This window comes from Hemitrygon akajei, chromosome 26, assembly GCF_048418815.1.
Source record: "Hemitrygon akajei chromosome 26, sHemAka1.3, whole genome shotgun sequence".
In the NCBI taxonomy this organism is placed as follows: domain Eukaryota; kingdom Metazoa; phylum Chordata; class Chondrichthyes; order Myliobatiformes; family Dasyatidae; genus Hemitrygon; species Hemitrygon akajei.
This window is the reverse complement of record NC_133149.1, coordinates 6,118,657-6,134,192: the sequence shown is the minus strand read 5'-3', so window position 1 is coordinate 6,134,192 and position 15,536 is coordinate 6,118,657. Positions and strand designations below refer to the sequence as shown.

Sequence of the window (15,536 nt, the reverse complement as noted above, 5' to 3'; positions counted from 1 at the left end):
AGCAGGGAAAGACATAGGGCCCTAAAATAGCCTTATTCTACATGTAGTCCAAGAGTTGCGCAGGGTAATTGTTTTATATTGTGTACAGTGTTGTTGATGTGATACTTTTTTAGGGATATATTTGATTTCAGCACGTTTGTTGTGATAACATGTTTGGGCCTGTTTATCGGCGGACACTAACTTGAGAGACTTGAAAAGACTGAGAGATGTATGTTTCAAAACTTTTATGTCCTTTATTCTCTTGTAGTTTTCACAGTGTCTACAGAAGAAAGAGAGAAAGAAATAAAATAAATCTTCAAGGGCATCTGTCTGTTGCATGGCCATTATTTCATCGGACCGCTGCAGTTACAGTGAAAACGTGAGGCCAACACAACCGAGAGGTCAAAGTAAGAAGCGCCGCGTGTCCGGGAAGAAAGTGAAAACGTACCGCCGCCCCTCACGCCAGCCAACAGAGACACGAACCGCTAATTCCACATTTAACAGTTTATACCTGCTGTCCATTTCTATCGTTTGCTGCATTTCTCTCGCTTGTCCACACATGGGTGGAGGTCTTGAACATTACTTCTTGTGATTTAATTAACCAGAGGACATCCATTTGAGTGTAACTGTTTGAGAGAGTTGAACCCAGGAAATCTTCACGGGAAAGAAAGTTAACCCCCAAAATGCTGGAGCTTAAGCAGCAAGAGGCTTCTCAGAGGGAGAGTAAGTTCATCAAGCTATATGAAAGCTGGAAAGAACAAGTTAGAGCTACATGTACTAAACTTAAGGATGAGTACTGTCTCTGACCGGACTTGGGCGACATGATGAATGCTGTTGAAGGGCTGGAGACACAAGTGAGAGCTGTGTATGAAAATACACGATCTCATTCGGCAACTTCTACTGAAATTAGAAGAAAGGTGGATTCCTGCACAGCAGTAACAACAGATTTGATGGGGCTAATGAAAGTAGGTATGTGATTGAACCCGTGAACACTACCTCACTTTTTTAGTATATACGATTTCTGTTTTTGCACAATTTTTCATCTAATCAACATGCATACACTGTAATTGATTTACTTACTTATTTACCTTTACTTCTTCTACATTGTGTGTTGCATTGAACCGTCACTGCGAATTTGACAAATTACACGACACATACCAGTGGTCATAAACCTGATTCTGAGTAATACACAAAGTTACTACAATACTGGGGCACCCCATTATATACCTGAGACTTTTGCACAGTGCTTCATGTCTTGTAGTTTTGTGAGCTGCCTGCACAGCTCTTTGCATTATAGCTATCCTTCCATTTTGCCACAGGTTGGATGGAGTACAGCTCGAGATTACCACACGTTTGTTTGGGCCCCTCTCCCGAAGGAGGCTGGTCGGGTTGAACTCCAGCAGCAAGTAACGCTCGAAGGTAAGGGGAGTCTGAAAGCTTCCGATGGACCCAGCTGGCTCGTAGAGAGTTGCCCAAAAGAGGGACCTTAGATGCTGCAAGTCGATTGAGTTCCTCAGTGAAGTTATTGATTGGTTCTCGGAACGCAGGAGAAGCCCACGATTGATTAATGCTGTTTCCAGTAAACAAGTGTAAAGGAGAACAAAGTAATTGTTACTCCAGATCTGATACAGGACAAAAAAAAATAAGATGAAGAACACAATAAGATAAAGAACACTATAATTTAGAAAAGAATTTGGCCATTTGGCCCATCAAGTCTGCTCTGCCAATTCACCATGGCTGATCCATTTTCCCTCTCAGCCACAATCTCCTGCCTTCTCACCGTATCCCTTTATGCCCTGACCAGTCAAGAATCTATCAGCCTCTGCTTTTAATATACCCAATGATCCGGCCTCCACAGCCACCTGTGGCACAAATTCCACAGGTTCACCACTCTCTGACTATAGAAATTCCTCATCTTCTCCTTTCTAAGAGGACAATTCTGAGGCTGAGTTCCCTGGTCCTAGACTCTCCCTCCATAAGAAACATCTCCCACATCCACTCTATCGAGGCTTTTCACTGTTCGACAGGTGATGGGACACTGGGGAGAGAGCGAGGGAAGGAGGGGGCAGGACTGGAGAGGGGCAGCGTAACCCTAACTGGTGTATTCTTCCCGAGCCTAAGGAGGCGATCGTTCCCTTGAAAAGGGACTGCTTGCATTTCAATAACTTTCCGTATTTCTCTGAAGTGGCGTTTAGGTAGATACTTTTGAAGTTCCCCTTGTTTTTGTCTTTGTACTTTTCCATCTGTTCCAGCCTGGTTGTTTCATTTTTCGTCAGCTCTAATTTGAAAGGAAAGAGGAGGTGTCAATTTTGAAAATCCACCTCTTGCCATAAGACCAGAAAACATAGGAGCAAAATTAGGCCATTTCACCCATCGAGCCTGCTCCGAGATCACATCATGGCTGAGTCATTCTCTTTCCCGGTGTTCTTGTACCACCAAGAGCTTCTGCAGTTCGGGTCTCACCAGCACTCCAGCCAGGAATCTCGATTCCCCCTTGAGATCTTCTGGAGTGTTCGCTAAAAAGGCCTCACCCTCAGGCACTCCGGAGTATCTGGGGATTCCCATCATTCTCGTTACTTCCCCGGGCTGTACTACCCTGGGCTTCGACTGGGCACACCATCCAGTTCCTCTCCTCAATTCCGGTCCCACCCGGTGTGACCACACACCATCCAGTTCCTCTCTCCAATTCCGGTCCAGCCCGGTGAGACCAGACACCATCCAGTTCCTCTCTCCAATTCTGGTCCCACCCGGTGTGACCACACACCATCCAGTTCCTCTTTCCAATGCCATGTCCCGCCCGGTGTGACCACACACCATCCAGTTCCTCTTTCCAATTCTGGTCACACCCGGAGTGACCACACACCATCCAGTTCCTCTTTCCAATTCCGGTCCCACCCGGTGTGACCACACACCATCCAGTTCCTCTTTCCAATTCCGGTCCCACCCGGTGTGACCACACACCATCCAGTTCCTCTTTCCAATGCCGGTCCCACCCGGTGAGACCACACACCATCCAGTTCCTCTTTCCAATTCCGGTCCCACCCGGTGAGACTACACACCATCCAGTTCCTCTTTCCAATTCTGGTCACACCCGGAGTGACCACACACCATCCAGTTCCTCTTTCCAATACCGTGTCCCGCCCGGTGTGACCACACACCTCCTTAAAGGCAGCTTGAAACACTGGGCGCACCGACAGGGTCTCCAAAATGTCCTCACCAGCCTTCTCCTTCCCCCAGGATCCTCCGCACAATAGGGTTGTTGGTCCCTACCAGAATTGACACACCTCCAGTCGCAACTCGGTCTGGGCAAAGCAGCACCAAGGCCTCATGAGCCTCAGACCCTCCCACCTCGGCCTCGAGGAACTCCAGCATCACAGACAAATAACCATCATATAGGTAATCACCAGCTTTGATACCCCAAATTTCCAGGGCACTGGAGGGCATCAAGAGTAAATGCGACAAACACTGATCATAGAATGAACGGTACAATAACGTGACCTGTAACCCAGTGTCGAGTATGGGTTTTGCATCTACTCCCTCTATCCAGATTGACACACTGGATCGGGGTACCACCAATCCCTCTGGGATAGGGTCTTTTCCTCTCAGGGGGTCCTGTGGCACATTGCTGGGAATGTGTTTTCCCAGAGATTCCAGGCCATTCCCTCACTGGGTCCCCTCTAAGTTTTCCAACCCCCCCCCCCCCACCGCTGCTGGGACACACGTGGAGTCTCCCTCTGAGGGGCTCCAGGCTGGACACATTCCTGCCTGGAGTGTCCCTCTTTCCGACAGTTATCTTTTCAAATCTTTTTATTATTATGATTTTTCAAAAAAAGCACAGGTACATCAAAGTAACAATACTTACAACGCCTCAAAAAAAAAAGAAATTATCTTAAAGATTGAAAATTTTGGTGAATTTAAAAGAGACCCTACTAAGCAAGAAAAGTCAGAAAAAAAAAAACCCATTGGGGGTACAACCCCGGAGCCATGCGTCATACAGAAAGCTTCTAAAAATAAACATCAAACCGCTAACAAGAAAGAAAGATATATCAAGAAAAAAATTTACACTTAGATCGTGGAGGAAATCTATCCGTTAACTGAAATGATAATAACGAGCAAATGAGCCCCATTTCTTCTCAACATCGAATAAAGGTTTAAAGGATAAACTTCTAATTTTCTCCAAACTAAGACACAGCATCACTTGAGAGAACCATTGTGACAAAGGAGGAGCTGATATCTCCTTCCATTTCAACAAAATGGCCCTCCGAGCTATCAATGTAACAAACGCAATAACATGTTGGTCAGACACAGAAATACCATGGATATTTGAGGAATTATTCCAAAAAGCACAGTCAATATTATTAGGTTGTAAATTGATTCCGAGTGCTTTAGAAATTGTAGAAAAGACTGACTTCCCAAAATGTTTTAGTATAGTACATGACCAGAACATATGTGTCAGTGTAGCTATCTCAGTTTTACATCTATCACAATACTTGTCAACATAGGGAAATATTTTAGAAAGTCTCTCCTTCGTCAAATGGTAACGATGTACAATTTAAAATTGAATCAGTGAATGTCTAGCACCGATCGAAGAAGAGTTAACCAGCTTCAGAATCTGCGTCCAATCCTCCCATATAAAAGTCAAATTGAGTTCCTTCTCCCAATCCTGTTTAATCTTAAGTAAAAGACGCTTATCCCATTGTAATAATAAATTATAAATTCTTCCAATAGAACCTTTTATCAAAGGGTTCATATGCATAATAGTATCTAACAAGTCAGCTCCAATATGTAAGGAAAATTACTTAAATGTTTTTGTAAAAAATGTCTAACTTGAAGATATTGTAAAAAGTGTGAATATGAGAGAGAATATTTATCGACTAATTGTTCAAAAGACATCAATCTGCCTTCTTTAAATAAATCCAAAAAAGAATTAATACCTTTATTTTTCCAAAGTAAAAAAAAATTGGTTCACTCCAGGAAGGTTTAAAAAAGTTATTACGATAAATTATACTACAAAGTTAAAGTTTTTAAGATTCATAAAAATGTGGAACTGGAGCCAGATTTGTAAAGAGTGCTTAACCACAGGATATAGGTTTAAATTAGCAACTTTAGCTAATTGTATAGGTAGAGCAACTCCCAATAATGAGGTTAAATAAAGCTGTTTCACAGCTCTCAGTTCCAGGTCTACCAAAATTGGCCGATCATTCCTATCACCCCAATATAACCAAAAGGACAGATATCGCAAATTAATAGCCCAATAATACATGCTTAGATTAGGCAAAGCGAGACCTCCATACTTTTTGAACTTTTGTAAATGACATTTACTAATTCTTGGTCTTTTATTATCCCAAATAAAAGATAGAATAATAGAATCAATCCGATCAAAAATGTCTTAGTCAAAAAAACAAGAATATTCTGAAATAAATATAAACATTTTGGTAAAATAATCATTTTAAGTACATGAATACAACCAACAAGTGAAAATGTAAGTGGGCTCCATCTACTAAATGAGTACTTCATAGAGTCCACTAAAGGAGGAAAATTGACTTGATAAAGATGCTTATATTTTTTAGTAATGATGACACCTAAATATCTAAAAGAATCCGTAACTTTAAAAGGAATATTATCATATATAGAGACAGATTCATTTAAAGGAAGTAATTCACTTTTACTAAAATTTATTTTATATCCTGAAAAGTCTCCAAATTTGTCAAATAATTTTAGCAAAGCAGGAATAGATTCTTCAGGCTTAGATATATATACCAATAAATCATCAGTGTAAAGAGAGATCTTGTGCATGGTCTCATTCACAAAAATCCCATGAATATTTTTGGCATCATGAAGAGCAATAGGTTCTAATATTAAGGATTCTAGGTTCTAATATTAAGTTAAATAACAAAAGACTTAATGGACAACTTTGTCTTGTCCCCCGTGATAGCTGAAAAAAGGAGATCTACAGTTGCAATAGGAGCTTTATATATCATTTTAATCCAATCATTATGATTAATACTGAACCAAATTTTTGTAAAACATTAAATAAATATTTCCATTTGACTCAATAAAATGCTTTTTCAGAATCCAAAGATACAATGCACTGTGGAGTTTTAGAAGAGAGTGAATATATAATGTTAATATATTAGTATATAATATAATATTATATAATATATTAGTCTCCCAACATTTGAAAAAGAATAATGACCCTTTATAAAGCCTGTTTGACCTTTCGAAATGATTTTACCCAAAATACTCCAACCAGTTGGCCATTATCTTTGAGAAAATCTTAGCATCAACATTTAATAATGAAATAGGTCTGTATGAGGCACAATCAGTAGGATCGTTATCCTTTTTGAGAATTAAAGAAATAGAAGGCTCATAAAAAGTAGAGCAATCTTTCGTAAAAAAGTATTCATTTCAGAAGAATCTACTGGACATTGAGATTTATAAAGTTCAGTATAAAAATCTTGAAAAATCTTATTAATTTCTTCATATTCCTGAGCCAGGGTACCATCCTTTCTATGGTTTCAAAATTTGGCTTTTGGCTCCAGCCGATTTTAATTGAGATGCAAGTAGTTTATTATTTTTATCTTCAAACATATAAAATTGGCTCTTTAACTTAAGTAGATAACCTTCAATTGGATGAGTTAATAATAGGTTATACTGTGATTGAAGTTCCACCCTTTTTTAAAAAAATAAGTCAATATTAGGGGAAGTCGCATAGATATTATCTAAATCTTTAATTTGTTTTGAAATTTTATCTAATTCTGCTTTAGTCTGTTTTATAAATTTAGCTGAATAAGAAATAATCTGACCACGTAAAAATGCTTTGAATGTATCCCAAATAATTAATTTAGACTGTTATGACCCCAGCCCCCTCCTTTGTGAGATTCGCAAGAGCCCTAGTTAAGGGGGGGTCAAATGACCCAAGAGAGAGAGGGAGACGTGCTGAAGACCACGTTCCCCAGGGAAGCAGAAGAAAGCGACTCTTTGACTATTGTCTCATGAAAACCACGTGTAAAGCCCTCGGGCAAAGTGGGCTGGTCGCTCAACAAGACAAAAGTCTCGGACATTGCCATTGTCTTGGGAGACACCTTTGTGAGATAAGGAACTGGCCTACGTGCAAAATCTCAGGGCAATGTGAGGTGGGTGATGGGAAAAGGATTGCCTCGCACCCCCCCCCACCCTGATGGACATCTACAACCCTGCCAGTCCAGATAAAAGGTGGGCTGCCAAGGCGGGGTGCCAGACGCACCAGAAGATACGCGAGAATTCCTGCGACTGTGTTTAATAGCGACAGCCGGTGGTGGGGTTCGTGTGCGTCCTTCCCTTGCCTGGGATTGGCGACCTCACCACGGAAGAACGGCCTAGCTACAGGGGAAGCCACAGATGAGAGTCCATTCACCAACAAGACTTCCGACTACCTCCTACAGGTTGGAAAACCTGTCGGGTAAATGTTTCATTCTCTCTCTCTCTTTCTAACAAAAGTGCACCAACGCGACACCACAACGACGGCAGCGGGTGGAACTGCAGTGACCGCAAAAAGACTTTTAGATATCCAGTAAACAATATATATCTACATTACCCCTAGACAACGATAGAGCTTATTTCTGATTGATTATTACTATACCTGTGCTTTAGATTGAGTCGTGACGACGTATATGATCTGAATGTTTTGTATTAACCATACGTTTGTGCCCCTTTATAAATAAAAACGTTTGAAAATAGTAGCATCAGGCTTCGGTGGACCCATCTATCTTTGCTGGAAAATTACCCGGTTACTGGGGAACGTAACAAGACGTACCTCCTATATCATTAAAAAGAAAAAAATATTTTATCTGGTTTTCAATAAAACTGATAAAATCAGAGTTTTGCAATAAAGTCTGAGACATGCGCCATGGTGGACGGGCAAAATGACATCATCAAATTCAAAGGACAAACTGAAAGGCGCATGATCAGGTATAGCGATAGCGTCATATTCACAGGTTCTAACATTAGACAAAAGGCGGGGATCGACTATAATATAATCAATCCTCGAGTATTTTTATAGACATGCGAGAAAAGGGAATATTCTCTGTTATCAGGGTGCAAATGCCTCCATAATTCGATCAACCCAAAATTGGTCAAAAAGGAGTTAATAACTGACGCAGAACAATTTGGAAGTGGCTGATTAGTTGAGCTCTTGTCAATCATAGGATTTAAACAACAGTTAAAATCCCCACCCATTATCAACATATACTCATTTAAATCTGGTAGTAAAACAAATATTTTTTTTAAAAAAGGATCATCTAAATTAGGACCATACAAATTGACCAAAACAACCTTTCTATTACAAATCACTCCTTTAACAATTAAAAATCTACCATTAGAATCTGATTCAATATCGTCTCGAGTAAATATGTTCGATTTAATACAGATAGACATGCCTTTGGTTTTACTCTGAGAAGTAGCGAAAAAATCTATTTTGATCTCCCATCCTGATATGCGTCTCCTGAGCAAAAATTATATCAGGTTGGAATTGATAAATAATTTTAAAATTCTTTTTTCATTTAATAGGATGATTCCAATCACGTACATTCCAACTTATTACATTAATCCGTTTAACTGCCATACTATAATTTTATTCTAATTTACTTTATACATGCACAGAACACATACCTATACGGGATTATCAAAGATGGCAGTGATGAAGAATACAGCCATATAGAAAACACGCATGCTCCGGAACCACCCAGTGGGAATAAACTCCTAACTCTAAACCCACCCACCCTCCCAAAAGCCCGAAAAAAAGGCAAGCGAACTAAGATAGAATACAAAGCCATGGACCGCTCTTTCGGTCTCGTCTCTCCCTCCCCCCAAACAGTACACAAAAGAATAAAATGACCTTGCAAGAAAGACAGCAACGTCTCGACAAAGGAGAGTGTTTACATTCCATCATGTATTAAACAAAAAAAGAACCAAAATAATTTAATCTCTTAGAGAGAAAAACCAGCTTAAGTTTAGCTTTAAATCTCTAAGAAAACTTTAAATTTGGTAATAGGACGCTATAATAAAACAGATAAAAAAGGTTAATAGTATATTTAACTGAACTAAATTTACAAATATATTAATTAGTAATATCATAAGTAACTAAACCCTCCCAGATATATATATAAAAAGAAACCCTATTAGTAGGAAAAAAAACTACCAATTAGTAATTAAGAAACAACAAAAAGAAACATCAAACCAAATATTAGATGATAGGAACAATAGGATGTCACGATGAGCAGGTTTTCTTATCTTCTTTCATTAATCTCTCAATGAAATATCCAAATAGCCTTCATATATCTTCTTTTCGTAGTGTGAGTAATATACAGATAATCAAACAGCTTTTCAGATAGTTCATTCAGTAGTAACATCAGTGGCGGTGACAGGTATAGCCTGGACAAAATCCTGTGGCTTTTGGGTCAAAGAAAGTGTGTGGAGAAGAACTAGGAGGAAAAACTTTCATTCTTGTCGGATAACTCAAAGAGGGAAATAGTTTCTTATCATATGCTTGTTTCATTACCAAAGCAAATCTTGAACTTCGTTCCATTACTTTTTTCGGATAATCTTCATAAAAATGGAGCTCAGACTCGTTGAATCTGAGAACTCTCGGTTTTCTTGCCTGTTGCATTATTTGATCTTTAATTTTTCTTTGTAATTTTTTTTTATTGAAGTTCATCATCAAACAAACATTTCCATAAGATGTATTTCAGACATTGTACATATATATTATATAATCATATATGTCACAAATCTCCACATAGTATTTATCTGAGGTATACACTTATAGAAAAGAGTGGAAAAAAAAATCAAGCAAAAGGAAAAAACTATAGGGGGTAGGGGGTGATCTTTCTTTTTACAACAGATTCATTGATTTGTGAGAATAAAATCAGGCCTATGAGGCATTATTTAGTTAAACCATTTTTCCCAGTTTGAATCAAATTGTTCCAGCTTATGATTAACAGATGCTGTTATCTTCTCCACTTTGTAAATGTCCATTGTAATTTCCATCCATGCATTTAAAGATGGGCTCTCCTGTGATAACCATTTCCTAGTAAGAGTCTTTTTACCAGCCACCAACAGTATATTCATTAAATATTTATCTCTTTTCAACCATTATTGAGGTATATATCCAAAATATATGGTCTTACTCTCTAAGGGTATTTCACATTTAAAGATGTCTTGTAGGGCATTGTGTATCCCCCTCCAATAGTTTTTGATAATAGGGCAGTCCCAAAAAATATGATAATGATTTGCATTTTGATTTCCACAATTTCTCCAGCAAACAGGGAGGTTACTATCATAATGGGATTTCCGAGAGAGTGTAATAAAATATCTTATCAAGTTTTTCCATCCAAACTCCCTCCATTTCTGTGAATTGGTACACTTCCATTGATATCTCCATATTGTTGTCCATTCTTCCTCAGATATAATTATCCCTCCTTCCTTCTCCCATTTTGTTTTAATGTATGAAGTTGAATGTGTTTTAAGATTTGACAAACCCTTATACATGCTTGAAATGATTCTACTACCGTTAACTGAATTATATGCTTTTCTAAATAGCTTTATCAAGCATGTACTTATCTTGGTTACATTTTTAAGTGTCCTATTAACATATTGTCGCATCTGTAAATACCGATAAAAATCTTGTTTTTCTAATAAGTGTTTCTCTTTAAGCATTTCAAAACTGAACAGTGTTCCTTTCATTATGTTGTAAAGAACTGTATTTATGTACCTTTGCAGGTTGTTATCAGCCAAAATTGCTTGTATGGGGATGGGAAGTACCCGCTCCTCAATGTTTTTCCATTGAGCATCAATGGGTGTGATATGATGGTATGCACCAACATATCAGAGCTCTCAGCTGTGCTGCAAAATAATAATCTCTAAGAGAAGGTAGGCCACATCCCCCCCCCCTTTCCTTTGCTAATTGCAAAGTTTTGAGACGAACTCTAGGCCTTTTACCCTGCCAAATATAACTTGATAACATCTTGTTCCATTCATTGAATTGATTTTGATTAATCTCTATTGGTAGAGTCTGAAAGAGATATAACAGTCTGGGCAGTATATTCATTTTAATAGACTCAGTCCTTGAACTGAGACTGAGAAAAGGAAATCAGGCTCTATCTTGCCACACCTTCCTTAATTTGTTTATATAAAGGGTAATAATTACATTCTGATAATTTTGCCAAATGTTTTGACATAATGATGCCCAAATATTTGAAAGACTCTGTGTGCTATACCCAGGGGTATCTACTTTCAATTTCTCTTGGTGGGCTATAGTAATATGAAGGTAATTGGGTTTTATCTATGTTGATCTTGTATCCTGATAATTGACCATATTGTTCAAAGGATTGCATCAATTTAGGTAAAGAGTATGTTGGTTGCCCTAGATCAATCAAAATGTCATCCGCATAACAAGCCCATTTATGCTCTGTCCCTTTAATAGTAATTCCCCTAATAACTTCATTTTGTCTGATGTATTGAGCTAATGGTTCCAGATATAATGTGAAGAGTAGCGGTGACCATGCACAACCCTGTCTCGTGCCCCTTTCTAGGGTAAGACTATTTGATAAATATCCATTGATTTTAATCCTAGCAGTAGGATTGTCATATAGTGTGTGTATAGTTTTAATAATTGTGTCTTGGAAACCAAATCTATGTAAAACTCTTGTAAAGAAAATTCCAATTAACTGAATCAAATGCTTTTTCAGCATCCACGCTTATCACTATTGCTTCGATTTTATTTTTTAGTATATGATCCATAACGTGAAGTGTCCTTCGTATATTGTCTTGTGTCTGGTGTTGTCATATAAAACCTGTCTGATTGTTACGTATCAGAATGAGTAGAATCTCCTCTAATGGTTTGGCCATGATGGAGGTAAATAATCTATAATCTACATTAAGAACGGATATTGGTCTAAATGACCCACATTCCATTTTATCCTTGCCTTCTTTCGGTATAGCTGAGATTATCACTTCCTTCCAACTGGGTGGCATTTGTGCCTTTTTTAGTAAAACAGGAATGAACTCATTTTTAAATTCTTTGTACCACTCTGCCATATACCCATCTGATCCTGGTGACTTGCTTAATTTAAGCCTACTAATTGCAGCTTTTAATTCAACTTTTAATTCTATTTTGTTCTTCGCTTAAAGTGGGTAACTCCAGAGAATTCAGGAAGGTGTCAATTTGGGTTATGCTTCCCCCTGGAACTTTGGAATATTGAGTTTTTGATCTTTAAAGAGGTTGGACTGCACAGACGCGTGATGTAGTGAGCCAAAGGTTTAAAAAGGAGAGGAAGTTTTCAACAGTCATTTAAATCAAAGCAAGAGGCGGAGACGGAAGAGGTAAAAGAAGCTTGGAGAGAAGCTGTTTTGTTTTTAACTGATCGTGGCAAAGAGGCTAGACTGTGCAGGCGTGTGACGTGGTGCGCCAAAGGTTTAAAAGAAAGACCGCCATATACAGCGGCCATCATCGTAGCGGACTGAGGCAGAGTGTGACGGCTTTGGCTCAATCAGGCTTTGGTTGGAACAGGCAGAGGCAAGGTCGAATGGGGCACGACTGCGCAAGCGCGTGAAAGTCGGCCCGTGAGGCAGCGGGAGAATTTAAATAGCGAGCAGAGGCTGAGTGCGAGCTTCACTTCAGGTGGGGTAAGACCGGGTAAGCTCCTTTAATTAATCTAATTAGCTTAGGAGTAGGTAATGGAGGCAACAGTTAGAGCAGTCCAGTGCTCCATTTGCAGTATGTGGGAAGTCAGGGTCAGCACAATTGTCCCTGATGACTACACCTGCAAAAGGTGCATCCAGCTGCAGCTCCTGACAAACCGAGTTAGGGAACTGGAGCTGGAGCTGGATGAACTTCGGATCATTCAGGAGGCAGAGGCAGAAATAGTCAGGAGTTTCAGGGAGATAGTCACCCCTAAGAGTCAGGAGACAGGTAGCTGGGTGACTGTCAGGAGAGGGAAGGGGAATAGACAGGAAGAGCAGAGCACCCCTGTGGCTGTTACCATCAACAATAAGTACACTGTTTTGGATGCTGTTGGTGGGGACAACCTACCAGGGACAAGTTGCAGTGGTTGCATCTCTGGCACCGAGACTGGACCCTCAGCTCAGAAGGGAAGGAAGGAAAAGAGGAGAGCAGTCGTGGTAGGGGATTCAATAGGGGGACAGATTGGAGGTTCTATGGAAGAGATTGAGAATCCCGGATGGTCTGTTGCCTCCCTGGTGCCAGGGTCCGTGATATCTCGGGTCGAGTTCTCAGTATTCTCAAGAGGGAGGGTGAGCAGCCAGATGTCGTGGTCCATGTAGGGACCAATGACGTGGGTAGGAAGAGTGGGGAGGTCCTGAAAGGTGAGTTTAGGGAGTTAGGTGCCAAGTTAAAGGACAGGGCCTCCAGGATAGCAATCTCTAGGATTGCTACCAGTGCCACGTGCAGGTGGGTTTAGAAATAGTAAGATAGTGCAGATCAACACATGGCTTATGACATGGTGCAGGAGGGAGGGCTTCGGGGTAGAGGGGTACGCGTCAAGCTGCGTGAACCTATTGATGGTCTGGCTATAGTCCACGACCATCCTATTTTTCTGCCCGGTCCGAACAACAACCACCTGGGCCCTCCAAGGGCTTGTGCTTGGCTCAATGATCCCCTCCCCGAGCAGCCGCTGCACCTCCGACTTAATGAAGGCCCTGTCCCCCGCGCTGTACCTCCTGCTTTTAGTTGCCACAGGTTTACAGTCGGGGGTCAGGTTGGCGAACAGCGGTGGGGGAGGGATCTTGAGGGTGGAGAGGCTGCAAGTGGTGTCAGTAGCGCAGCTGTTGGCATGGTGTTGGGTGGGATGTGTGGTTCGGTGTGTGTGTGTGGTCAATAACGGGGTTTATGATGAAGTCCCACAAAACTGAGGATTTCTGACCGTGATTGGTGGGAGGGGCCCGTCATACTCCATTGTCACACTTTTCAGGTGGCTCTGGAAGTCGAGCCCCAATAGCACAGGGGCACACAGTTGAGGCATGACCAGTAATGCAAAGTCCCGATATTCTGTGTCCTGCACCACCAATGTCGCTACACAACCCTCCCGGATGTCTATGGAATGCGATCCAGGAGCCATGGTGACCCTCTGGCTTACCAGCCGTGTCACGAGTCCGCAGCGTTGCACCGTGTCCGGGTCAATAAAACTCTCAGTGCTGCCCGTGTCAAACAGGCAGCTAGTCCTGTGCCCCTCCACCAGGATGTCCATCATTGACCTTGCGAGCTGGTGTGGAGCGCTTTGGTCGAGGATAATGGAGGCCAGAGTTGAATCGCTGTCTTGGTGCCCGGTAAGCACCCATGGGTCATAGGCGGGGCGAGGTGGCATCGACAAAGATGGCCGCCCCCATGACTTGCATGCAGCGGGCAGGCAAGATGGTGGCGACCAAGATGGCTGACTCCATGCCTTGCACGCGGCGGGCAGGCAAGATGGCGGCGACCAAGATAGCGACCCCCACGTGGCGCTGCTCGATCCCGCTCGTGGTTTGGACTTACAGGCTTTGGCGAAGTGGCCCTTCTTGCCGCAGCTGGAGCAGGCCGCTTCTCGGGCCGGGCAGCGTTTTTGGGGGTGCTTTTCGAGTCCGCAGAAGTAACACTGAAGTTGCGGGGTCTGCAGCGTCCACAGGGTCAGCGGGAGATTGTGCGCCTGGACAGCGTCAGCATCATGCAGCGCAGCCTCCAGCGTGTCAGCCAGCTCGATCGCCGAATGTAAGGTAAGATCGGCGTGTTCCAGCAGCCACTGGCACACGTACACTGACCTGATCTCCGTAACGAAGGCGTCTCGTACTAGCAGCTCTGCATGCTGTTCCACCATCAGCCCCCTGCAGTCGCAGGCCCACATGAGTGTCTGTAGGGCCCGGACAAACTCAGCGCCCGACTCTCCAGCCCGCTGCCTGTCGCTAAGCGATATCTCGCGTAGACGGTGTTCACCGGCCGCAGGTATTATGACTTTTAGGGTTTTATGAGGGACGTGGCAGTGGTATCGGGGCAGGGGATGGCAAAGGGGATGGTGCTCTGGCAGGATAGATTAGAGGGCTCATCTAGGGAGACTATTTGGGTGGAATTGAGGAATGGGAAAGGTGTAGTAACACTTATAGGGGCGTATTATAGACCACCTAATGGGGAGCGAGAATTGGAGGAGCAAATTTGCAAGGAGGTAGCAGATATTTGTAGTAAGCACAGGGTTGTGATTGTGGGAGATTTTAATTTTCCACTCAGAAAGACTGGGAAGCCCATTCTGTAAAAGGGCTGGATGGTTTGGAGTTTGTAAAATGTGTGCAGGATAGTTTTTTGCAGCAACACATAGAAATACTGACTAGAGAAGGGGCAGTGTTGGATCTTCTGTTAGGGAATGAAATAGGTCAGGTGACGGAGGTATGTGTTGGGGAGCACTTCAGGTCTAGTGATCACAATGCCATTACTTTCAATATAATTATGGAGAAGGATAGGACTGGACCCAGGGTTGAGATTTTTGATTGGAGAAAGGCTAACTTTGAGGAGATGTGAAAGGATTTGGAAGGAGTGG

General features: G+C 41.7%; 1 long non-coding RNA gene across 1 annotated transcript; it reads left to right on the top strand.

Annotated features, from left to right (window-relative positions):
• The first annotated feature begins 259 nt into the window (after positions 1-259).
• Positions 260-7,737, top strand: LOC140716739 (uncharacterized). Its single transcript, XR_012096364.1, has 3 exons — positions 260-948; positions 1,299-1,398; positions 6,844-7,737. It is a non-coding gene; the product is annotated as an uncharacterized lncRNA (long non-coding RNA).
• The last annotated feature ends 7,799 nt before the right edge of the window (positions 7,738-15,536 follow it).